The sequence below is a fragment of the Schistocerca nitens genome, chromosome 7, assembly GCF_023898315.1.
Source record: "Schistocerca nitens isolate TAMUIC-IGC-003100 chromosome 7, iqSchNite1.1, whole genome shotgun sequence".
Classification (NCBI taxonomy): Eukaryota; Metazoa; Arthropoda; class Insecta; order Orthoptera; family Acrididae; genus Schistocerca; species Schistocerca nitens.
The window spans coordinates 174,556,235-174,580,752 of NC_064620.1; the positions used below are offsets into that span (position 1 = coordinate 174,556,235).

General features: G+C 44.4%; 1 protein-coding gene and 1 pseudogene across 2 annotated transcripts in view; both read right to left on the reverse strand.

Annotated features, from left to right (window-relative positions):
• The window catches only part of LOC126195443 (magnesium transporter NIPA2), a 135,210-nt gene that overhangs the window by 84,205 nt on the left and 26,487 nt on the right, over positions 1-24,518 (reverse strand). The window lies entirely within an intron of this gene.
• Positions 17,107-17,224, reverse strand: LOC126196508 (5S ribosomal RNA; annotated as a pseudogene).

The following is a 24,518-nucleotide window of genomic DNA, read 5'->3' on the forward strand; positions in this document are numbered from 1 at the left end:
CTTGGGTGAAAGTGAAGAAGAGTTACATGGTCTTCTGAATGGAATGAAGTCCAATGAGTATAGAATACGGATTGAGAGTAAATCGAAGAAAGTAATGAGAAGTAGCAGAAATAAGAACAGCGAGAAAAGCCGGCCGCTGTGGCCGAGCGGTTCTAGGCGCTTCATCTGGAACCGCACTGTTGCTACGGTCGCAGGTTCGAATCCTGCCTTGGGCATGGATGTGTGTGATGTCCTGAGGTTAGTTAGGTTTAACTAGTTCTAAGTCTAGGGGACTGATGACCTCAGATGTTGAGTTCCATAGTGCTTAGAGCCATTTGAATAATTTTAACAGCGAGAAACTTAACATCAGGATTGATGGTCACGAAGTAAATGAAGTTAAGGAGTTCGACTACTTAGGTAGGAAAATAACCAATGATGGACGCAGCACGAAGCACATCAAAACGGGTTCAGCATTAGCCCAGAACTGCCAAGAATGGAGCAGAGTCCTTGTAAGTGCACAGCAATGCTCCAGAGTGTGCGTGCATGTATGTCAATAATAATAGCAAACGAGAAATGCTGTCCAAACAGAGCGCGCATTTCGTTTGATGTTCCGACACTGTACTGAGAGTATGAAATTGGACACGACTTCATGCTGTCATTCGCCAGTCCTTCTGAAGCCTTGTTTGTGTCCAAAGGTGGTTCATCATCCATGTCCAAGCAGGTTTAACTCTACTAAGTGAGACAGTTTGACTCTTTCAGTTGATAAGAATGTTTAACATGTTGGCCAGATGCCTGAGACCCTTGTAGGGGCCTAGGGAGGTTGAAGGGTCGACTGGACGGTGTCATCATGTTCCATGATGTATCCAAATCATCAGCAGCAGCAGCATTTAACACTGATTATGCCTTTCAGCGTTCAGTCTGGAGCATAGTCCCCCTTATAAAATTCCTCCATGATCCCTTATTCTATGATGTATCTACAAGACACTAAATCACTGTGCACGAACGCTAGTGGGAGCCTATGTGCACACAGTACTGGCATGCTGATGATCGAAATGTGAGAGCGAATATGCTCTAATAGCTCAGGAAGGGGCTCTCAAAATGGTAGAGGGGTTTCTTCAACGAATTCACACGAACGAATTCTCCACAAAGCAGATTGCTTACAAATTACTTGTGTGAATAGTTCTAGAATATTGCTCAAGTGCGTGGGACACGTACCAGATTGGACAAAGAGGGGGTATTGAACGTATACAGACAAAGGCAGCATGACTGAACACAGGCTGGTTTGGTTCATGGGGAGTGTCACATAGATACTGAAGGAACTCAACTGGAAGGCTCTTGATGATAGACACAAAGTATCCCCAGAAAGTCTATTGCCAAAGTTTCAAGAACTAGTTTTAAATTACGACTCTAGGAATATAATAGAATCCCCTATGTATCGCTCACTTAGGGATTGTGAGGTTAAGATTAGAACAGTTACTGCACGCACAGAGGCATTCTTCCCGTGCTCTTACATGAATGGAACGGGAAGAAACCCTGATAACTGATACAGTGGGACGTACCCTCTGGCACGCACCTCGCGGTGCTTATCACAATAAAGAGAAAGATGTAAACGAAGAAGTATGAATTTGTGTTTCAGTACAGCATGGTTTGCAATTCAAAACTATATCCCTCATACAAACAGAATGGGCATCACTATATAAGCTCTTATATCTAGAGCCGGTATTACTTATCATAAAAGTAATAGTGAGGAATTGTACCCGTATTATGAGGGAAATAAAGTGCCACAGTTTCACTGACAGACTTACGAAGGTCGTCATTTTATTCAGTTTGTACACTGAAGAGACAAAGAAACTGGTACACCTGTCTAATATCGTGCAGGGCCCCGCAAGCATGCAGAAGTGCCGCAACACGACGTGAAGTAGAGATGGAGGGAACAGATACCTTGAAAATCTCGTTGCAAGGCATCCCAGATATGATCAATAACGTTCATGTCTGGGGAGTCTGGTCGTCAGCGGAAGTGTTTAAACCCAGAAGAGTGTTTCTGGAGCCACTCTGTAGCAATTCTGGCCTTGTGGGGTGTCGCATTGTCCTGCTGGAATTCCACAAGTCCGTCGAATGCACAAAGGACATGAATGGATGCAGGTGATCAGACAGGATGCACCACAGTTTCGTCAGCGCCAGTTTTCGATAGCACCATTTCGCCATGCACAGTATACTTTAACCACAGTGGCAGGCGAGCAGTTTACAAACATAGCCGTTTCAGAAATCTTTCCACTCTTGCTCCGAAAGCCAATGATGATGCCCTTTTGGACGTCAGAGGAATGGCTCAGTTCCCGCGTTACAACAACGACTGCACAGTTTTGCGCGCCGCCAGGACTTCACAGAGTATCTTTGTGGAGTTCGCAACACTACATGTTTTGCCTCCCCTGCAATGAGGTACGTGTGATCTTCCGATGTGGAGTGGCTTCTTCTATAAGGGCTGCTTATACAGCGAGGAAATGTGGCCATCTTGTTGTGACGCTACGTCGAATCTTTCGGCCCAGCATCTGTATCTTCAGGTTCCAGGACTGCTACGACTTCACATAAAAGGTACGAGTTATCGTCCGGAAACGGTCTTGCAAGCGTGGGAATTCCGCAATATCGTGGGGTAGTCCGGATGAAAAATCTCTTGGTAGGTGCAGACCAGGTGCAGGGCAGGATACTGCGGAGTGTTTTCCGCGTCCCTCCGCACGCTTTATATACCCTCCTCTGCTAGTGCTGCCACCAGTCGTCTTTGAGTGGTTATTGCACGTTGACATCGAACATGGGCGGTGGCCACATTAATGTGTGTGATGTATTGCAACTGCGAGCTGTTATAACAGAGTGGATCCACATGCACCTCACCTCACCCAGCAAACCACGTTGCTGTAAACATTTTAATGCAAGGTGAGATGGTTGTTTCTATTACTCAGATTCATATAAATTCAGTTTCATTTTTATTAATGAAAAGTAAAAACAAACTCAGCTGTATTTTTACACATTTATTGTGTTACGAGCGGTTTCGTTTCTCTAAAATCTTCAGGTTGCCTACAGTTAAACAAAACACGAAATTATGCTAAAGCAACAGCATTTTAACGAACACAATAAGCGACACGCTGAAAACAACCTTATACTAAATCCTCACCGTGTTGCGCTGAAGTGAAGACAGAAATGTATTGGTAGTTGCGAATATGAACAACCACCAGCTGTATAACGGAATGACGACGATGAAAATTTGTGCCGGACCGGGAGTCGAACACAGATTTCGTGCTTTACGCGAGCGATCGCTTTAACCACTTTTTGGCTATCCGTGCACAAGTCACGGCCAGACCCAAACTTCAAAATGTCGTCTTTCCTGCGTCACGTACTTGTGCACAAATTGTGTAATTCCCATACAGGGGGCAGACATAAGACATTTAAACTGAAAGTCACTGCCCGGTATCAGCGAATAAATACGATACTGCAATGCCTGTGTTATTAAGAAGAACGATGAAATGCTGCATGTCAGAGAGAACACTGCACCGTTCTTCCAACTTGCGTCTAGGGGACGCCGAGGAATTGGGTTTACTGATTGGCCACGTCGTGCCATGACTTCGTCTCCCATACCAGACAATCCAGATCGTTGCGACTTTCTGAAATGCGCTGTTCTTTAAACGAGGCGATTTGTCTGTCGATACGTTATGTGGCTAACTCGATATAGTAGTTCACTGTTGTGTGTTCTAGGCCTATGTCTATAATGGCAGATTCCAACAATTGTTTTGTGTGCGCTAAAGCATTTCAGCTTCGAAAAACTTTATACGCGCACATCAGGAAAATGCATGTGTAGAGCCAAATACAGAAGGTACGATTAAGTGCCCACAAGACGACTGTAGCTATTCCTTCAATACATTGGTTCGTTTGAGAGCACATGTGAGAGGAAGAACATGGTTCGATCTGCGGATGAAAAGATTGTATTCCAATCAATGGACGGTAAGAAACACAGAATTATAATTAGTTTTTACTATTCAATAGTAGGAATGTTTCTGGTAAAACTATAGAATTTCTTTCTTTGTGCATTCAGTAATGTGGTTCAATGTTGTACTGCAAAGTTTCTTTCAGTTCATATGAAAGGATTATTTGTATTAACGTCCTAGTCTTAGAAGACATTAAAGTCACAATCACTGTAATCCACAATGGGTAATTGTTGTTGTTGTTGTTGTTGTTGTGGTCTTCAGTCCTGAGACTGGTTTGATGCAGCTCTCCATGCTACTCTATTGTGTGCAAGCTTCTTCATCTCCCAGTACGCACTGCAGCCTGCATCCTTCTGAATCTGCTTAGTGTATTCATCTCTTGGTCTCCCTCTACGATTTTTACCCTCCACGCTGCCATCCTATACTAAATTGGTGATCCCTCGATGTCTCAGAACATGTCCTACCAACCGATCCCTTCTTCTAGTCAAGTTGTGCCACATGCTCCTCTTCTCCCCAATTCTCTTCAATACCTCCTCATTAGTTATGTGATCTACCCATCTAATCTTCAGCATTTATCTGTAGCACCCCGTTTCGAAAGCTTCTATTCTCTTCTTGTCTAAACTATTTATCGTCCACGTTTCACTTCCATACAGGGCTACACTCCATACAAATACTTTCAGAAACGACTTCCTGACACTTTAATCTATACTCGATGTTAACAAATTTCTCTTCTTCAGAAGCGCTTTCCTTGCCATTGACAGTCTACATTTTATATCCTCTCTGCTTCGACCATCATCAGTTATTTTGCTCCCCAAATAGCAAAACTCCTTTACTACTTTAAGTATCTCATTTCCTAATCTAATTCCCTCAGCATCACCCGACTTAATTCGACTACATTCCATTATCCTCGTTTTGCTTTTGTTGATGTTCATCTTGTAGCCTCCCTTCTCGACACTGCCCATTCCGTTCAACTGCTCTTCCAAGTCCTTTGCAGTCTCTGACAGAATTACAATGTCATCGGCGAACCACAAAGTTTTTATTTCTTCTCCATGGACTTTAATACCCACTCCGAATTTTTCTTTTGTTTCCTTTACTGCTTGTTCAATATACAGATTGAATAACGTCGGGGAGAGGCTACAACCCTGTCTCACTCCCTTCCCAACCACTGCTGCCCTTTCATGTCCCTCGACTCTTATAACTGCCATCTGGTTTCTGTACAAATTGTAAATAGCCTTTCGCTCCCTGTATTTTACCCCTGCCACCTTCAGAATTTGAAAGAGAGTATTCCAGTCAACATTGTTAAAAGCTTTATCCAAGTCTACAAATGCTAGAAACGTAGGTTTGCCTTTTCTTAGTCTAGCTACCAAGATAAGTCGTAGGGTCAGTATTGCCTCACGTGTTCCCATATTTCTACGGAATCCAAACTGATGTTCCCAGAGGTCGGCTTCTAACAGTTTTTCCATTCGTCTGTAAAGAATTCGAGTTAGTATTTTGCAGCTGTTACTTATTAAACTGATAGTTCGGTAATTTTCACATCTGTCAACACCTGCTTTCTTTGGGATTGGAATTATTATATTCTTCTTGAAGTCTGAGGGTATTTCGCCTGTCTCATACATCTTGCTCACCAGATGGTAGAGTTTTGTCAGGACTGGCCATCCCAAGGCCGTCAGTTTTTCTAATGGAATGTTGTCTACTCCTGGGGCTTTGTTTCGACTCAGGTCTTCACGAAGTATCATATCTCCCATTTCATCTTCATCTACATTCTCTTCCCTTTCTATAACATTGCCCTCAAGTACATCGCTCTTGTACAGTCCCTCTATATACTCCTTCCACCTTTCTGCTTTCCCTTCTTTGCTTAGAACTAGGTTTCCATCTGAGCTCTTGATATTCATACAAGTGGTTCTCTTCTCTCCAAAGGTCTCTTTAATTTTCCTGTAGGCAGTATCTGTCCTACCCCTAGTGAGATAAGCCTCTACATCCTTACATTTGTCCTCTAGCTTTGGATGCTTAGCCATTTAGCACTTCCTGTCGATCTCATGTTTGAGACGTTTGTATTCCTTTTTGCCTGCTTCATTTACTGCACTTTTATATTTTCTCCTTTCATCAATTAAATTCAATATTTTTTCTGTTACCCAAGGATTTCTACTAGCCCTCGTCTTTTTACCTACTTGATCCTCTGCTGCCTTCACTACTTCATCTCTCAAAGCTACCCATTCTTCTTCTACTGTATTTCTTTCCCCCATTCCTGCCATTTGTTCCCTTACGCTCTTCCTGAAACTCTGTACAACCTCTGGTTAAGTCAGTTTATCCAGGTCCCATCTCCTTAAATTCCCACCTTTTTGCAGTTTCTTCAGTTTTAATCTACAGGTCATAACCAATAGATTGTGGTCAGAGTCCACATCTGCCCCTGGAAATGTCTTAAAATTTAAAACCTGGTTCCTAAATCTCTGTCTTACCATTGTATAATCTATCTGAAACCTGTCAGTATGTCCAGGCTTCTTCCATGTATACAACCTTCTTTTATGATTCTTGAACCAAGTGTTAGCTATGATTAAGTTATGCTCTGTGAAAAATTCTGCCAGACGGCTTCCTCTTTCATTTCTTCCCCCCAATCCATATTCACCTACTATGTTTCCTTCTCTTCCTTTTCCTACTGTCGAATTCCAGTCACCCATGACTATTAAATTTTCGTCTCCCTTCACTACCTGAATAATTTCTTTCATCTCATCACACATTTCTTCAATTTCTTCGTCATCTGCAGAGCTAGTTGGCATATAGACTTGTACTACTGTCGTAGGCGTGGGCTTCGTGTCTATCTTGGCCACAATAATGCGTTCACTATGTTGTTTGTAGTAGCTTACCCGAACTCCTATTCTTTTATTCATTATTAAACCTACTCCTGCATTACTCCTATTTGATTTTGTATTTATAACCCTGTAGTCACCTGACCAAAAGTCTTGTTCCTCCTGCCACCGAACTTCGCTAATTCCCACTATATCTAACTTTAACCTATCCATTTCCCTTTTTAAATTTTCTAATCTGCCTGCCCGATTAAGGGATTTGACATTCCACACTCCGATCCGTAGAACGCCAGTTTTCTTTCTCCTGATAACGACGTCCTCTTGAGTAGTCCCTGCCCGGAGATCCGAATGGGGGAGTATTTTACCTCCGGTATATTTTACCCAAGAGGATGCCATCATCATTTATCCATACAGTAAAGCTGGATGCCCTCGGGAAAAATTACGGCCGTAGTTTCCCCTTGCCTTCAGCCGTTCGCAGTACCAGCTCAGAAAGGCCGTTTTGGTTAGTGTTACAAGGCTGCTGCCCCTCTTCATACGTTTGTCTGGCCTCTCAACAGATACCCCTCCGTTGTGGTTGCACCTACGGTACGGCTATCTGTATCGCTGAATCGCTGAGGCATGCACGCCTCCCCACTAACGCAAAGGTCTATGGTTCATGGGGGGGGGGGGGGGGGAGGGGGTAATTAATAAACTTTATTTCTTCTGTCCATAAATTGTGTAGCAACTGTTTTTTCCATATCGCTTAAATATTTGATTTCAGTAACATTCTTGCGCTCACGAAAACTTTTGAATATTTAGAATTACAAGCCATTTTAGCCGTTATTTTTTACAGCCAAATAGGTATGAATGATTTACAGTGAACAACCAAGGCATGCAAATAGTACAATGTTTTTCGTATTTGATGTTTTAGACTTTCTAAAATGGAAGGCCAAATAGGAGAAGTTCGCGAGATGTAGCTTTGTAATGAATGGTGGTGCTAAGCATATGAAGGGTGGCACCAGAATCATTTATTTGTGTCACAGATCTGGGATATTCGTATCTTGGTCAAAGGGCAAGAGGCTACTGAAGTCTCAAGGCAGTAACAAAATGGGTGGCCACTGCACGTCTGCCATTGAGGTCAGGCAAGATAAAAATGGAACGTGTACTTGTGTCTATTTCAAAACACATTTCGGCCACGAACTGAATATTGGTTTTCTGCACCTTAGTAAATCTGAAAGGGAGATTTATTGCAGGTGAGTTCTACGTTAGAATAAATGTTTTTGCTACAGCAGTATTTATAATTTTTAAGGCAATTAAATTTAGTTGCCTATCTGGAATCAACCTTGTGTAAAGGTAATGTGTTGCGTTATTCATTCAAAATAGATTTCTGTGGGTTCGTATGTATTCATTATGTAATGTTAGTGTTATTGGATCAGAAATTGTGCATTATTTTCGTAACATATTTTGCTGGTGGAAGTATTACCATCTGATATGTCGTAATGATTGGCGTTCCTGCTTGTGGAATTCACATGAGGAATGTAGATAGTGATCAGCTTAAATCATTGTGTGATGGCGATACTATTTTCTTGGAAATGAGTCGTTCCAGTTTTCTACCGACGGGAAAAGTCTAGGAGCACACTTTGAATAACCTTTTAGGCTACTTGAATAGGTTGTGGGACTAAATGTTACAGTTAGCGATTCACTCACAATTCTTGCTTGTTGACTTCAACTTGCAGTGACGAACTAACCTGTAGCGCAGCCCGAGTTATAGGTAAGTTGGGTAAGGCGACTATTTTGTGGCAAAGCCAACGAGTGTGGTAACAAAATTGACTTATTAGTGAAGCCTGCTGCAGTAGAACCTAATTAATCAACAGATGCTCAGATGACCTTAGTCATATTTTAAGCTCCTTGCCTTTTAACAGATAGTATTTGCAACTGTTATCCGTACAAAATGTTTACTTTTTTTGCATAGTTTCCTGCATGTACCAAGATGGAGTAAAAGAAAACACTGATATATCTTTCTTTATACACTCCTGGAAATTGAAATAAGAACACCGTGAATTCATTGTCCCAGGAAGGGGAAACTTTATTGACACATTCCTGGGGTCAGATACATCACATGATCACACTGACAGAACCACAGGCACATAGACACAGGCAACAGAGCATGCACAATGTCGGCACTAGTACAGTGTATATCCACCTTTCGCAGCAATGCAGGCTGCTATTCTCCCATGGAGACGATCGTAGAGATGCTGGATGTAGTCCTGTGGAACGGCTTGCCATGCCATTTCCACCTGGCGCCTCAGTTGGACCAGCGTTCGTGCTGGACGTGCAGACCGCGTGAGACGACGCTTCATCCAGTCCCAAACATGCTCAATGGGGGACAGATCCGGAGATCTTGCTGGCCAGGGTAGTTGACTTACACCTTCTAGAGCACGTTGGGTGGCACGGGATACATGCGGACGTGCATTGTCCTGTTGGAACAGCAAGTTCCCTTGCCGGTCTAGGAATGGTAGAACGATGGGTTCCATGACGGTTTGGATGTACCGTGCACTATTCAGTGTCCCCTCGACGATCACCAGTGGTGTACGGCCAGTGTAGGAGATCGCTCCCCACACCATGATGCCGGGTGTTGGCCCTGTGTGCCTCGGTCGTATGCAGTCCTGATTGTGGCGCTCACCTGCACGGCGCCAAACACGCATACGACCATCATTGGCACCAAGGCAGAAGCGACTCTCATCGCTGAAGACGACACGTCTCCATTCGTCCCTCCATTCACGCCTGTCGCGACATCACTGGAGGCGGGCTGCACGATGTTGGGGCGTGAGCGGAAGACGGCCTAACGGTGTGCGGGACCGTAGCCCAGCTTCATGGAGACGGTTGCGAATGGTCCTCGCCGATACCCCAGGAGCAACAGTGTCCCTAATTTGCTGGGAAGTGGCGGTGCGGTCCCCTACGGCACTGCGTAGGATCCTACGGTCTTGGCGTGTATCCGTGCGTCGCTGCGGTCCGGTCCCAGGTCGACGGGCACGTGCACCTTCCGCCGACCACTGGCGACAACATCGATGTACTGTGGAGACCTCACGCCCCACGTGTTGAGCAATTCGGCGGTACGTCCACCCGGCCTCCCGCATGCCCACTATACGCCCTCGCTCAAAGTCCGTCAACTGCAATACGGTTCACGTCCACGCTGTCGCGGCATGCTACCAGTGTTAAAGACTGCGATGGAGCTCCGAATGCCACGGCAAACTGGCTGACACTGACGGCGGCGGTGCACAAATGCTGCGCAGCTAGCGCCATTCGACGGCCAACACCGCGGTTCCTGGTGTGTCCGCTGTGCCGTGCGTGTGATCATTGCTTGTACAGCCCTCTCGCAGTGTCCGGAGCAAGTATGGTGGGTCTGACACACCGGTGTCAATGTGTTCTTTTTTCCATTTGCAGGAGTGTAGATGACAAAACAGTGACAATACTTGTCCATCAACAGACTAGAAAGAATAGGTGCTGTACATGCTATTATGCAGTAAAATTATGTAATGTCACAATGATACTGCTCTGCAAATCCATTTGCTAACCAAATGCTAAACAAAATTCTGAGTAATGTCACAATGCAGGTGTGGAGTCAGAACGAAATACATTGAATGTGTGAAGTTGTTAATATATTTCTCTTAAAATATTGCTAATTTTTTTATCATGAATTATTCATAAACTGCAGCATCTTTGCCGAAGCATGGCCAGCCGACAAGGTATGTTGCGTACTGTACAGGGCCTAGAAAGGGCCGTTCCTTGACAAGAGGAAGCATAGTATTTGGCCTCTGTCAAGTGCGACAGTCGATTGTGCGATCTTAATAGTTACAAGCAATGATGAAACCTTACGCAAATAACTAATATTAAAGATTGCACAACTAACGCAGACAACTGAAAAGCGGAACCGAAGAAGAATTAACAACAAAATTATGCACGTAAACAAGGGAACACGTGACAGCACTTACACTACATTAAATCGTCATTTGAGATCTATGATAGTAAATGAATAAATATACAGTTCCAGAATAATAGCGAAAAATATATCTCGAACGATTTTGATCTTACAGAATGATCGTAAGTTATCAGTAACGTTGTTACAAGATATGCACTTTTTCAGTCATGCTGATTATAAAGAGGTTTTATAAACACTTGTATTTTTGAATTTATATTTTTATTCGCAAAACGTTAATAGTGCAACTTTCTTTTAGGTGCACATCTTATACATCTTGCCAAGCAGTCGGCAAAATGCTTACGATTAGTGTTCATGTCTGTCGTCTTTAACATTACATTCGATAACTAGACCATCTATGTCTTTATTTCAGCACAACTCGGTGAGGATTTAGTATAAGGTTGTTATCAGCGCGAGTCGCCTATTGTATTCATTAAAATGCTGTAACTTTAACCTAATTTCCTGTTTTGTTTAATTGCAGGCAACCTGAAGACGTTAAAGAAACTAAATCGGTCGTAACACAATAAATGGATAAAAAACAGCTAAGGTTGTTATCATAAACTATTAATTTTATGTTGTCTCATTGCGTCTGTAGACCTGTACCAAGGGAGCAAGGAGAGGATGTTGTTTGGTGGCCAGTATCCTCTTTCTATAACAGAAACTGTACACACATATTAACTGGGTTCTTTACTCATAAGAATAGAAAGTTACTTATCTCAAGATAGCTGTTGTGGTACAAGCTCTCTGTAGTAGTCCACGTTAGCCTCACTGCTGGTGAACTACAAGACCATGATGTGCACTATTCTGGTCACTATGTGGACCTGTCTCTGAGCTAGCGGCGGAGCTAACTGCTACTGGGCTGCAGCTGATGACAGACTGGAACTCACTCAGTACGACACACTGGCCCTCCGGTCTGTGGCGGCGATCTAAATACTGGCGGCCGAGAGGACATTGGCGGCGCATTTCCTGCGAGCCTGTCATTGGCCTCTGTCGACGTTCTCGCAACGTTTGTGCCACATGGTGTGCTGGCGCCAGCTTACGCCAACAGAGTTAACATTAATGTCAGCTGTTGGTTCAACATGATAAAGATTATTTCAGTTTCCATTTGCTGTGTCCATTATAAATCGTTGTGCAAAGTAAGTGTTCCCTTGCTAGGTAATATTTTCCTTTTTTTCTGTCAGATCGCAGTAGCTGTTTGATTCACAGGTCTAAATATTGTATATAAGAGGGCATCCTTTCTGATTCAGAATGTATCCAGACTTATTCCCACAGGTAGTCCATTTAGAAAACGTAGCAGGAGCCTGACACCTTGTAACTTCTAGTGTGGATTAGTTTACATATCTGGAGCGCTTCCACCATCACACACTCAACATTATAGTATATGTGCATTTTACACAATCGCTCACCTACACATCTGACAGGAGGGACACACAAAGTACTGACGTGGCATGCAGTCGAAATGCTATCACCAGTCTATGAGATAAATTAATGTGAAAGAGGACATTACAATAAAAGAAGGCTTGGGCATCATTTAATTTTGTACTCAAAGAATAACACTATCAGAAAATTAGAGGTTGATTCTTTCATCTGAGCCAGTCAACAGTTTTACAGGAGTAAATGAGTCCATTCATAAAACAACAGATGATCGCTGCAACTGTTGACAAGACTCAACCTACTGCATGTGGCCACCATTGATGGACTGCATCGCAGGATGCTGTAAAAAGCACTTAACAACAGATTCTGTACTTAAACTACACAGTGGCGTTCCATGAGAGCTTGTCATCCTGAGCTGTTTCTCAACCCTATTGTTAGTGCATTTGGTGAAGTCTGGCCCGAACTACTGAGCACTGGTGAGCCTACACTATAAAGCTACTGAGAATGTGTATATTATCTCTTGTCACCACATTCTCTAACGAATTTGTGAATAATGCCTTTTCTTAAATCCTTAGCGCAGAAGCAGGGATGATACAAGAGCCCACTACATCTACATCTCCACGACTACTCTGCAATTCACACTTAAGTGTTTGGCAGAGGTATCATATAGCCACTTCCAGCCTATTTCTCGACCATACCACTCCTCAATGGGACATGGGAAAAATGAACACCTAAATCTTTCCGTGTGAGCTCTGATTTCTCCTATTTTCTTAGGATTGTTACTGTTCCCTATGTAGATGGGAGTCAGCAAAGTGTTTTCAAACGTGGAGGAGAAAACTGCTGATTGAAATTTCCTGAAGCTATCTCACCGACGAAAAACGCCTTTGTTTTAATGATTACTACTCCCACTCATATATCATATCCATGTTATGCTCTCCCCTATTTCTTGATAATACAATTATAAACTGCTCTTCTTTGAACTTTATCGATGTGTTCCGTTAATCTTATTTGGTGTGGATACCATACCGTGCAGCAGAACTCCAGAAGAGGACAGATAAGTGTAGTGTCGAACGTCTTTTTGGTAGACATGTCACGTCTTCTAAGTATTCTGCCAATCAAATACCGCCTTTGGTTCACCCTTTTCCATAATATTTTCTATGTGGTCGTTCGAATATACACTGGCTGACAAAGGGGTAGGAGCAAACGAAATGAAGCTTCACAGTTAGAGAGAGAGGGTAAGTAAAGTGAAGCAGTCATCAATCTGAAGATTGTTTTTAACACCACAGTGCCTTACTAGGCTTGGTCCTGCTGGGGGTGGAAGGCCGTTGCCTTCCTCTGACCTTTGAACTGACCCACCCAGTCTATTACAGGCAGACCTGCAGTTTAATGCCACAGTGCAGTTCGGCATTTTTCATCTCAACAAACATTGCCAGAAGCGTAAGAAGTAATAAAACACAGATAAAAATTCTGGGATTGGCCATGAATCGAACACGAGACTTCAGATTTGTAGTCTGGCACTTAATCACTGAACCACCTACAGAGCGTATGTAATGTTATTTCAGTGACTACAATATCATATCAAATTTATGAAGAACTTGCCATTGTGAGCCAACTTATCAATATGCATTTGCAACCCCTCTGGCTGGATGTACGCATGGTCCGGATGCATGCACGGATTCAGTTGGGAAGAGTGCGACAAAGCCATTGTACGAGAGGCGTTTGAAAAATCCGTGCAATGTCCGAGAGCTGGCACCACTGGCGCGTAACAAGGTCATGTTTAGTTGGTAGCATCTTTGGAAAGAACGCACAGCAAGTTTCAGCCATATTGGTCTATTTCTTTGTGTTTGGCGTTCGTGTGAATCAAGGAAGTCGAGTGATTGTCAAAAAATGGTCGAAAAAGAATTTCGTATGGTGATTAAACATTACTTTATGAAAGGCAAAACGCCTCGGGAGACTAAAGAGAAGCTTGATAAACATTACGGTGACTCTGCACCTTCGATTAGAACACTTTATAAGTGGTTTCAAAATTTTTGGAGTGGCCATATGGGCACAAGTGATGCTGAACGTTCTGGACGCCCTGTGGACGTTACAACTACAGAAATCATTGATAAAATCCATGATATGGTGATGGATGATAGAAGAATTCAGATGCGTGATTGCTAGTGCTGTGGGCGTCTCGATAGAACGGGTACATAATATTTTGCATAAACATTTGGACATGAAAAAGCTTTCCGCAAGATGGGTTTCGCGATTGCTCACGCTTGACCAAAAACGGAATCGTATGAAGTGTTGCAAGGATGGTTTGCAGCTGTTCAGGAAGAATCTGCAGGACTTCATGCGTCATTTCGTCACTGTGGATGGAACATGGATACATTACTATATTCCTGAGTCCAAACAACAATCTAAACAATGGGTTACCAAGGGAGAATCTGCACCAAAAAGGCGAAGACCATTATTTCGGCCGGAAACGTTATGGCGACTGTCTTTTGGAATTCGCAAGGGAGAATCCTCATCGACTACCTGGAAAAGGGTAAAACTATTACAGGTGAATATTACTCATCGTTATTGGACCATTTGAAAATCGACCTGCGAGAAAAACGCCGGAAATTGGACAGCAAAAAAAAAGACATTTTCCACCACGACAATGCACCAGCACACACCTCAGCAGTTGTGGTCGCAAAATTAATGGAAATAGTATTCCCACTCGTCTCACATCCTTCCTATTCTCCAGACTTGGCTCCCTCGGGCTGCTATTTGTTCCCCAATTTGAAGAAATGGCTGGCGGAACAAAGATTTTATTCAAACGAGGAGGTGATTGCAGCAACTAATAGCTATTTTGTAAACTTGGACAATTCCTATTATCCAGAAGGGATCAACAAATTAGAACAGCACTGGACGAAGTGTATAAGTCTAAAAGGAGACTATGTCGAAAAAAAAAGATTTACCCCAAAGACATAAGTACTTTTTATTTTTACGCGGACTTTTCAAACGCCCCTCGTATACTGTCCTAGAGACAAGCTGGTCCATAACCATTGCAACTGGTCCTTGATATCATGGATACTAGTAACAGGATGGAGCTGACGTCCGAGCTGGTCCCACTCGTTCTGTCAGGGACAAACCTGGGGATGTTGCCAGTAACAGGACTACCTCAACATCACAGTACCATGTGCCACGTGTGGACGAGCAATGTCCTGCTTAAAAATGGAACCACGACACTGTCAGATAAGAGGTAACACACAGAGAGGCACTGTATTTTTTTCTTCAACAATTCTTTATCGAACACAATGAAAATTACAAACACGAAATAATGATGTTTAATCTACACGCGCTATTTTTCCATGCCGTTCTATGGCCTTCCTCCAGCGCGAAACAAGGGCATGTATGCCCTGTCAGTTCCAGCCCTTGTCCTGGTGGTGGAGCCAGTGCTTCGCTGCGCATAAATACCTCCTCGTCGTCCTCGAAATGACGAGTCGTAATGCGTCTGTCCTCGCAGCTCGCAGCAACATGTCAGGTGTGACAGCCGTGGATGGTCTCCCCGATCGCTGCAAATCTTGGAGCTCCGCCGAACCGCCTTCTGATGACCTCACCCTCCGTGCCCAGCGAATAACTGTACTTCTGTCGACAGCAGGTGCTCCATAGACTTTGCACAAGCGTTTGTGAATATTTCTCACAGTTTCTTTCTCTGCAGTGAGAAATTCAATTACGGCACGTTGCTTGTAACGTACATTACCAACAGACTCCATTTTGAAACTGTCGTGCAGCTACGCGATCTGTCGGAAGTGGCAGAAGCTGGGCGCGCTCACTCAGGAGACTTCAAATAATGCCTGCGTAACGTTTCACATTCGTAGCATTGTTCTCGGCTGAGAAAAAAAAAATGCGTTGCATTACTTTCTGGGTGACACACGTATGATTTACCATTGTGATGTCACAATTCTCTCAGTCACAAACAGTTGCGACATGAAGTCATAGCTGATGGCTCCCCACACCGTGAGGCCAGGAGTAACACCGGTGTGCCAGTTCAAAACATCGGAAGAATGAGACGTCTTCCCAGTTCGCCGCTGTGCTCGCTAACTATCATAATCCGGAGTAGTGTAGAATTGCGATTCGTCGCTGAACACAGTGCGACGCCACTCCAGCACTACATTCTCCCTGTTCACAGCAACACTCCAAACACAACCGCTTTTGTTGTGCTGTTAACGGCAATTCCCCTGTCCGACTGCTGCTAATCTGCGAGATCAATGGTGCAGGATGATACACAGTGTTGCAGAGAATCCTTTACTTTTTTTCGGACGGCAGGTGTAGGGGTGAAGCGGTTACGATGTGAATACGGCAGTCCTTCCTTGTGGTGGTTACGTGTGGTCGACCGGAACGTTGGCGGTGGGTATGGCGGCTCTCACGTTTGCATGCAGTCCAGCTTTGAGCCACTACCACATACGAAGGCTTCATAAATCTGAATATTGCACGATTCGAGCAGCTGACGAATGCCAATCCACAACGTGGCCACTTTAAAACTGTGCCACGTGCTGACAACGTCGTCTCAAACTAGTACACTGCAGCTCTGTATCCTCCACAGTGTTCACTCAACAAGTGGGTTTACGTCCCTTATACACACTACCATGGCTCATAGCAACACTAAACATGAACAACATTAACGCATTCTAGAGGCCATTCTACTTGGCACAGGGTACTCATTTATATACCCGCTGATGGTGTGTACCTATACGAAGTTACATTGTCGTCCGACCAAGTCTTCTGGATGCTTCACTTGTGTCCTGAGGCAGTGTCAGTTGTTATTAACTGTAATCCCTAGGTACTTAACTGAGTCAAAGCACTCCGTCTTCAGGCCACAAGACGCCCATCGGGACCTTCCGACCGCCGTGTCATCCTCAGCTGAGGATGCAGATAAGGGGGCGTGTAGTCAGCACACCGCTCTTCCGGTCATTAGGGTGGTTTTCTGTGACCGGAGCCGCTACTATTCGGTTGAGTAGCTCCGCAATTGGCTTCACGAGGCTGAGGGCACCCCGAAAAATGGTAACAGCGCATGGCGGCCCGGATGGTCACCCATCCAAGTGCCGGCCACGCCCGACAGCGCTTAACATCGGTGATCTGACGGGAACCGGTGTATCCACAGCGGCAAAGCCGTTGCCCCGAACTGAGTCGACACTTTTAAATTTCTGTGACTTTGGAATGTAAACCGGAAAAAAATGGTTCAAATGGCTCTGAGCACTGAGGTCATCAGTCCCCTAGAAATTAGAACTAATTAAACCAAACTAACCTAAGGACATCACACACATCCATGCCTAAGGCAGGATTCGAACCTGCGACCGTAGCGGTCGCGCGGTTCCAGACTGTAGCGCCTAGAACCGCTCGGTTACAACGTCCGGCTAAACCGGAAAATCAAATGTTATGCAGGTAATGGTGAAAGGAATCGAAATGTTATGTACAACTTTTCACGCAGATTTATATTTAATGAGATGTCGCCCCTTTCTCTGTACCTCACAAATGACATTGCACTGGGTGGTTACAATTAAAATTTCCCTATTTAACACGTCATAAGACAGAAACTAATTACTGTACAAGGATCATACTTGGTGCGTTAACGTCGAGGACACAGGGAAGAGAAATAATGCAAAATAAATTCGATTCTAAACACTTTAAGTATGCTGCTGCGGTACATCACACCATTACATTCCAGTACCATTACTGCTACAAAAGGGGCTCAATATGGCACCCATCAGTGTTCAGAAGAGTCTGAAAGCGCTGGACTGCACTCTGCACAGCAGAACGAAGCATGTCTGTGGGTATGCTTGCTACTTCTCTTGATATGTTCGCTTCAGATCAGCGCATGTGTGAATGTTCCCGTGGTAAATCCTGTGTTTCAGGTAGCCCCACAACAAGAATTCACAGGGAGTGAGCTCAGATGATGGTGCTGGCCAAGCATTCGGAAACGATCGGCTGATAATTCGATCGTTTCCAAATATGTTTAGAGAAGCAGATGAACTTCACGAGCTATGTGCGGTGGGCCCCATCTTCCATGAAAACTGTTGAGTTCAATGCGTCTCTCTCCTACAGGGCGAGTATGTCATGCTGTCGAAGCATATCACAGAAACGCTGACCAGCCACATTGTACATCTTTGACCCCTGACCACCAGCCTGTTCAAAAAAGAATGGGCCAATGATGAATGTAGCGTGGAGCCACACCATACGGTGACACATTCATCATACACAGGAACTTCATGCACAGTGACTAGAGGTGAAGATTCCCAAACTCGGAAATTCTGTTTGTTTACCTCACCTCTCAGAGAGAATGCGCTTCATCTGGCCATAGGTTGGCCTTTGTTAACTTCAGTCCTTGCGAGAAAGTGGAGAGCGACGTCAACACATCGTTGTACGTTCTGTGGTGCAAGCTGCTGTATGATATGGATCTTTTACAGATACCATTTGATAATGGATCGAAGCACCTTCCGTACAGTGGACCACCGGATGTTCAACTGTTATGACACAGCACGCGCACTGCCTGTCGATCGGGAATTGCGCACAGCGTCGTCTGCCATAGGAACAGTGGTTCCTGGAGTGACGCCCAGTTCTCCAGTTGATTCGAACTACTACATCATGCTCCCCACAGCAGGTGGAGAAAGAGAACCTTTCCGTAATCCTTTCAGTCGGCGATATTCTCGAAATGCAGCTTCAGCAGTATTGTTATTTTAATAACACAGCTTCACCAATAATGCCCTGCTCCTTTTGTCCAAACTCATGTTGACACGTCAACAAGTACACTTGGAGTAGTCAGGTGTGTGAGACTATGAATCTCAATGACTGATTACGGCACTTGGTGGCTATAGTTGGAACTGTTCAGTGGCGCTGTGACACATGGAAATCATGTACCTTATACTCTGGACATTAATGCTACGAAGTTTGGTACTCGCGCGGTAATTATTTTCCGTGTTATAACGTGTTAGACAGGGAAAGTTCAATTATAACCACCCGATACATAAAACTAATTCACACCAAAATGATCACGGTATGAAGGTTTTATGGTGATGCTTGGTCGAAACAAAACAGGCTTGTTACAGAATGCGGGAAAAGTTGCGGCAAGGGACCTATCCTAGCGAGAGAGGGTTGCAACTTGAGAAACACTTTACTTTCCCTTCATTCTTGGCGAGCAAAGGTACTTGGCGAGTGACGTCGAGCGAATGCAAGATACTTTATTCTGTACGCATCCATCTCGTATTGTCAACATGAATCAGTAAGTCTGCCGCGCGGCTGTGGATGAACGTGCACAGCTGCCTGTTCCAGTCCAGGTACTTTCCGAGGGTCGTTCCAATAAACAAAAAGACTTTGACGTTAATGATTGAGTAAACCGTTCGCCAAACTAGAAAACGGAAGAGGAATTTTCTTCTGCGTATCACCTGTACTTTCTTCTGACAACGTCTACGTCTACATCGCCACCTTGCTATATCTGGCAGTAGATACTCCTTGTATTACTGTCATTTCACTCTTTTCCTATTCCAGTCACGAACGGTTCAATGGAAGAACGATTGCTACGAGAGTGTGCTGAAATGTAATGCCTCCGAATTTATGTGAAAACTCTTAAAGCTTTTTAAATAAAACGAACTTTATTAAGATTCTACATTTTTATTCATCATGTCTACATATTTATTTCTCAACACAGTCACTCTGGCGACCAACACATTTCTCCCAACGAGGGCCTAGTTTGTTGATACCGTCACAGTAGAATCTGTGTCTTTCTTTACAGAACCACAACCTCACCTCTGCTCGCAGTTCGCACTGCTTCATTACTATCAAAGTCATGTCCTCGAACGTGTTATTTAAGTTTTGGAAAGAGATGAAAATCGGATGATGCCGTGTAGAGGCTGATCTGTGACAGTGGCCGGCCAGTGTGGCCGAGCGGTTCTAGGCGCTTCAGTCTGGAACCGCGTGACCGCTACGCTCGCAGGTTCGAATCCTGCCTCGGGCATGGATGTGTGTGTGTTAGTTAGGTTTAAGTAGTTCTGAGTCTAAGGGACTGATGACCTCAGATGTTAAGTCCCATAGTGCTTAGAGCTATTTTTTGATGACAGTAATCCGAGGGCCTCGGGTTGTTGCAGATGTCGCAGCCCTCGTTTGTGCTCTGGCATTGTCATGTTGAAAGAGAAGGTGCTCTGTGTCTGGACGAACCCTTCAAATTCGAGATTCGATTACAGCACGCTGTTGCTCACGCACCAACATAGTTACGTTACACACGCCATGTTATGCGCTACAATTTGGAGCCCTATAGCGGCAAAGGGTTTCAAATACGAGGGGGGACCCAAAAATAACCAGAATTTCTTTCTAGAAAGCATATAAGTTATTGTTTTCAAATACAACCTTAATCTCCTTCGAAGTACTCTCCATTAGCATTAATACACTTGTCCAAACGTTCATTCCAGTGTTTGAAGCACCTTTTAAATTCGTCCTCTTTGATACCTGCTAGCACTTTCATGACATTGCGTTTTACGTCTTCCACGTCCGCAAAACGCTTCCCTCTCAAGTCCCTTTTCATCCTCGGGAACAGGAAGAAGTCCGAGGGTGCTAAATCCGGCGAATAGGGCGCGTGGTTCAAGGTAGTTGTCTTCGTTGAGGCCAAAAACTGGCGAACGCTGAGAGTCGTGTGCGCGGGAGCGTTGTCGTGATGCAGGAACCACACGCCAGAATCCCACAAAGCTGGACGTTTTAGCGACAAACTTTTGCGAAGCCGTTTCATAACCTCCAAATAGAAATGTTGGTTTACTGTCTTGTTTTCAGGGACAAATTCAGAGTGTACGATCCCTTTGATGTCAAAAAAAACAGATCAACATCGTTTTCACATTCGATTTCACTTGTCGAGCTTTTTTTCGTCGAGGTGAGCCAGGTACCTTCCATTGTGATGACTGTTGTTTACTTTCTGGATCGTACCCATAGCACCATGACGCATCTCCTGTAATGATTTTGTTGAAAAAATGTGGATCATCTTTGAACGCGTCCTTCATTTCGAGACAGGCTTGAATGCAACAATCCCTTTGATCTCCGGTAACAAGCTTCGGCACGAATTTTGCTGCCACTCTTCGCATCCCCAAATCGATGGTCAAGATGCGCTGAATTGAGCTCCAGGACAACCTGGACAAGTTCTTGAGTTGGTCGATTATCCTGCGTCGATCTTCACTCATGAGATCACGGATTTTGTCGATGTTGTCTTCGCTTGGAGCAGTTGAAGGTCGACCGGAACGGGGCTGATCTTCAACCACCATTTCTCCCTTTTTAAACCGAGAAAACCATTTGTACACTTGCGTTTTACTAAGAGCATGGTCTTTGTAGGCTGTCTGAATCATCGCAACAGTTTCTGCTGCGTTCTTGCCGAGCAAGAAACAAAACTTCACTGCCGCACGTTATTCATAAGGACTATACGCACACTCAAAGAACTGCCAAAGAAACCACACTTCTCACTGTTGGGTGATGTCGCGTGGCAGAATGACTCAGCAGAGCTCCTACTATAACCCTCTGGCGGCGCAACCTGGTACTACAAGTACACGATGTGCAGCATTACGATTCTGGTTACTTTTGGGTCCCCCCTCGTATGTAGACATGAATGAAGATGTAGAACATTAATAACCTTTGTTTTATTTGAAATACTTTAAGAGTTTGCACATAAAAAATTCGGTAGCATTACTTCTCAATACACGTTTGTAGTAATCACCGTCTGAGTTCAAACCTCATAAACTTTGCCTTCCTGATCTTTTCGCAAGATATGCATAGGACGAAGCAATATGCTGGTTGTCTCTTCTAGGAACGTACGCTCTCGGAACTTCAACAGTAAAGCATACCGTGATGCAGAAGCCCTCTCTTGCAGCGTCTGCCAATGGATTTGGCTGAGCATCACTGTGACACTTCTGCACTTACTAAATGATCCTGTAACGAAACGCATTGTTCTTCTTTGGATGCTCTTTATTTCCTCTATCAATCCTACGAATCACCTGAGGAATAATATACAAGTATTAGTCGAACGGAGTACTGCAAGGATCAAAAAGTCACGCCACATACACTACTGGCCATTGAAACAACTACACCAAGAAGAAATGCAGATGATAAACGGGTATTCATTGGACAAATATATTATACTAGAACTGACATGTGATTACATTTTCATGCAATTTGGGTGCATAGATCCTGAGAAATCAGTACCCAGAACAACCACCTCTTGCCGTAATAATGGCCTCGATACGCCTGGGCATTGAGTCAAACAGAGCTTGGATGGCATGTACAAGTACAGCCGCCCATGCAGCTTCAACACGATACCACAGTTCATCAAGAGTTGTGACTGGCATATTGTGATGAGCCAGTTGCTCGGCCACCATTGACCAGACGTTTTCAGCTGGTGAGCTATCTGGAGAATGTGCTGGCCAGGGCAGCAGTCGAACATTTTCTGTATCCATAAAGGGCCGTACAGGACCTGCAACATGCTGTTGTGCATTATCCTGCTGAAATGTAGGGTTTCGCAGGGATCGAATGAAGGGTAAAGACACGGGTCGTAACACATCTGAAATGTAGCGTTCACTGTTCAAAGTGCCGTCAATGCGAACAAGAGGTGACCGAGACGTGTAACCAATGGCACCCCATACCATCACGCCGGGTGATACGCCAATATGGCGATGACGAATACACGCTTCCAATGTGCGTTCACCGCGATGTCGCCAAACACGGATGCGACCATCATGATGCTGTAAACAGAACCTGGATTCATCCGAAAAAATGTCGTTTTGCCATTCGTGCACCCAGGTTCGTCGTTGAGTACACCATCGCAGGTGCTCCTGTCTGTGATGCAGCGTCAAGGGTCTCCGAGCTGATAGTTCATGCTTTTGCAAACGTCGTCGAACTGTTCGTGCAGATGGTTGTTGTCTTGTAAACGTCCCCATCTGTTGACTCAAGGATCGAGACGTGGCTGCACGATCCGTTAGAGCCATCCGGCTAAGATGCCTGCCATATCGACTGCTAGTGATGCGAGGCCGTTGGGATCCAGCACGGCGTTCCGTATTACCCTCCTGAACCCACCGATTCCATATTCTGCTAACAGTCATTGGATCTCGACCAACGCCAGCAGCAGTGTAGCGATACGATAACCGCAATCGCGATAGTGTACAATCCGACCTTTATCAAAGCCGGAAACGTGATGGTACGCATTTCTCCTCCTTACACGAGGCATCACAACAACGTTTCACCAGTCAACGCCGGTCAACTGCTGTTTGTGTATGAGAAATCGGTTGGAAACTTTCCTCATGTCAGCACGTTGCCACCGGCGCCAACCTTGTGTGAATGCTCTGAAAAGCTAATCATTTGCATGTCACAGCATCTTCTTCCTGTCGGTTAAATTTCGCGTCTGTAGCACGTCATCTTCTTGGTGTAGCAATTTTAATGGCCAGTTGTGTATAAGGTACATGTCTCACAGCTGACTAGGAGGGAGTGCGTCTCTAGCAGTAATGCTGATATTGCGCTATTTTGGTGCCATGTGGCATTTATGGAAATGAACGGTAAAAACCAAGTTAAGTTATGTCACTCTACTAGAGCCATAGTTGAGAAAACTGATAATAAAACCACCCTCGCCTTACAAGATACTCAATAATTTACGATCATAGTTTACGGACATGCCGGCCGGTGTGGCCGTGCGGTTAAAGGCGCTTCAGTCTGGAACCGCGTGATCGCTACGGTCGCAGGTTCGAATCCTGCCTCGGGCATGGATGTGTGTGATGTCCTTAGGTTAGTTAGGTTTAAGTAGTTCTAAGTTCTAGGGGACTGATGACCACAGATGTTAAGTCCCATAGTGCTCAGAGCCATTTGAACCATTTACGGACATGGAAGCTAACAAGAAAAAAAAAAGACAAGTTGCGTCTCTATGGCCATAACACAGTCGTGACAAAAACAATGAAATACTTTCGTTAGATACGAATGTGTAAAGGGTCCAAAAAACAGAAGCCATTATCGATACAGGGAAGATAACATCTTTCAATAAATGCAATTTTTAAAGCTAGAAAACTGTGGAGAATGCGAGAAGAACTACAGAGGTCTGCGATTATCGGACAACCCTAATCATAAAGTAATTAACTATTACGCGTATTCGGGAGGACGACGGTTCAATCCCGTCTCCAGCCATCCTGATTTAGGTTTTCCGTGATTTCCCTAAATCGTTTCAGGCAAATGCCGGGATGGTTCCTTTCAAAGGGCACGGCCGATTTCCTTCCCCATCCTTCCCTAACCCGAGCTAGCGCTCCGTCTCTAATGACCTCGTTGTCGACGGGACGTTAAACAACACTAACCTAACCTATTACGCGTAAATATGCAAAAAGAACCATTACTGCTCGATGAAATGATTGGCGATCAATCGCAGGATATGGTCACAGTTGTTAAAAATCTAAGAACGCGCATCAGAAACTA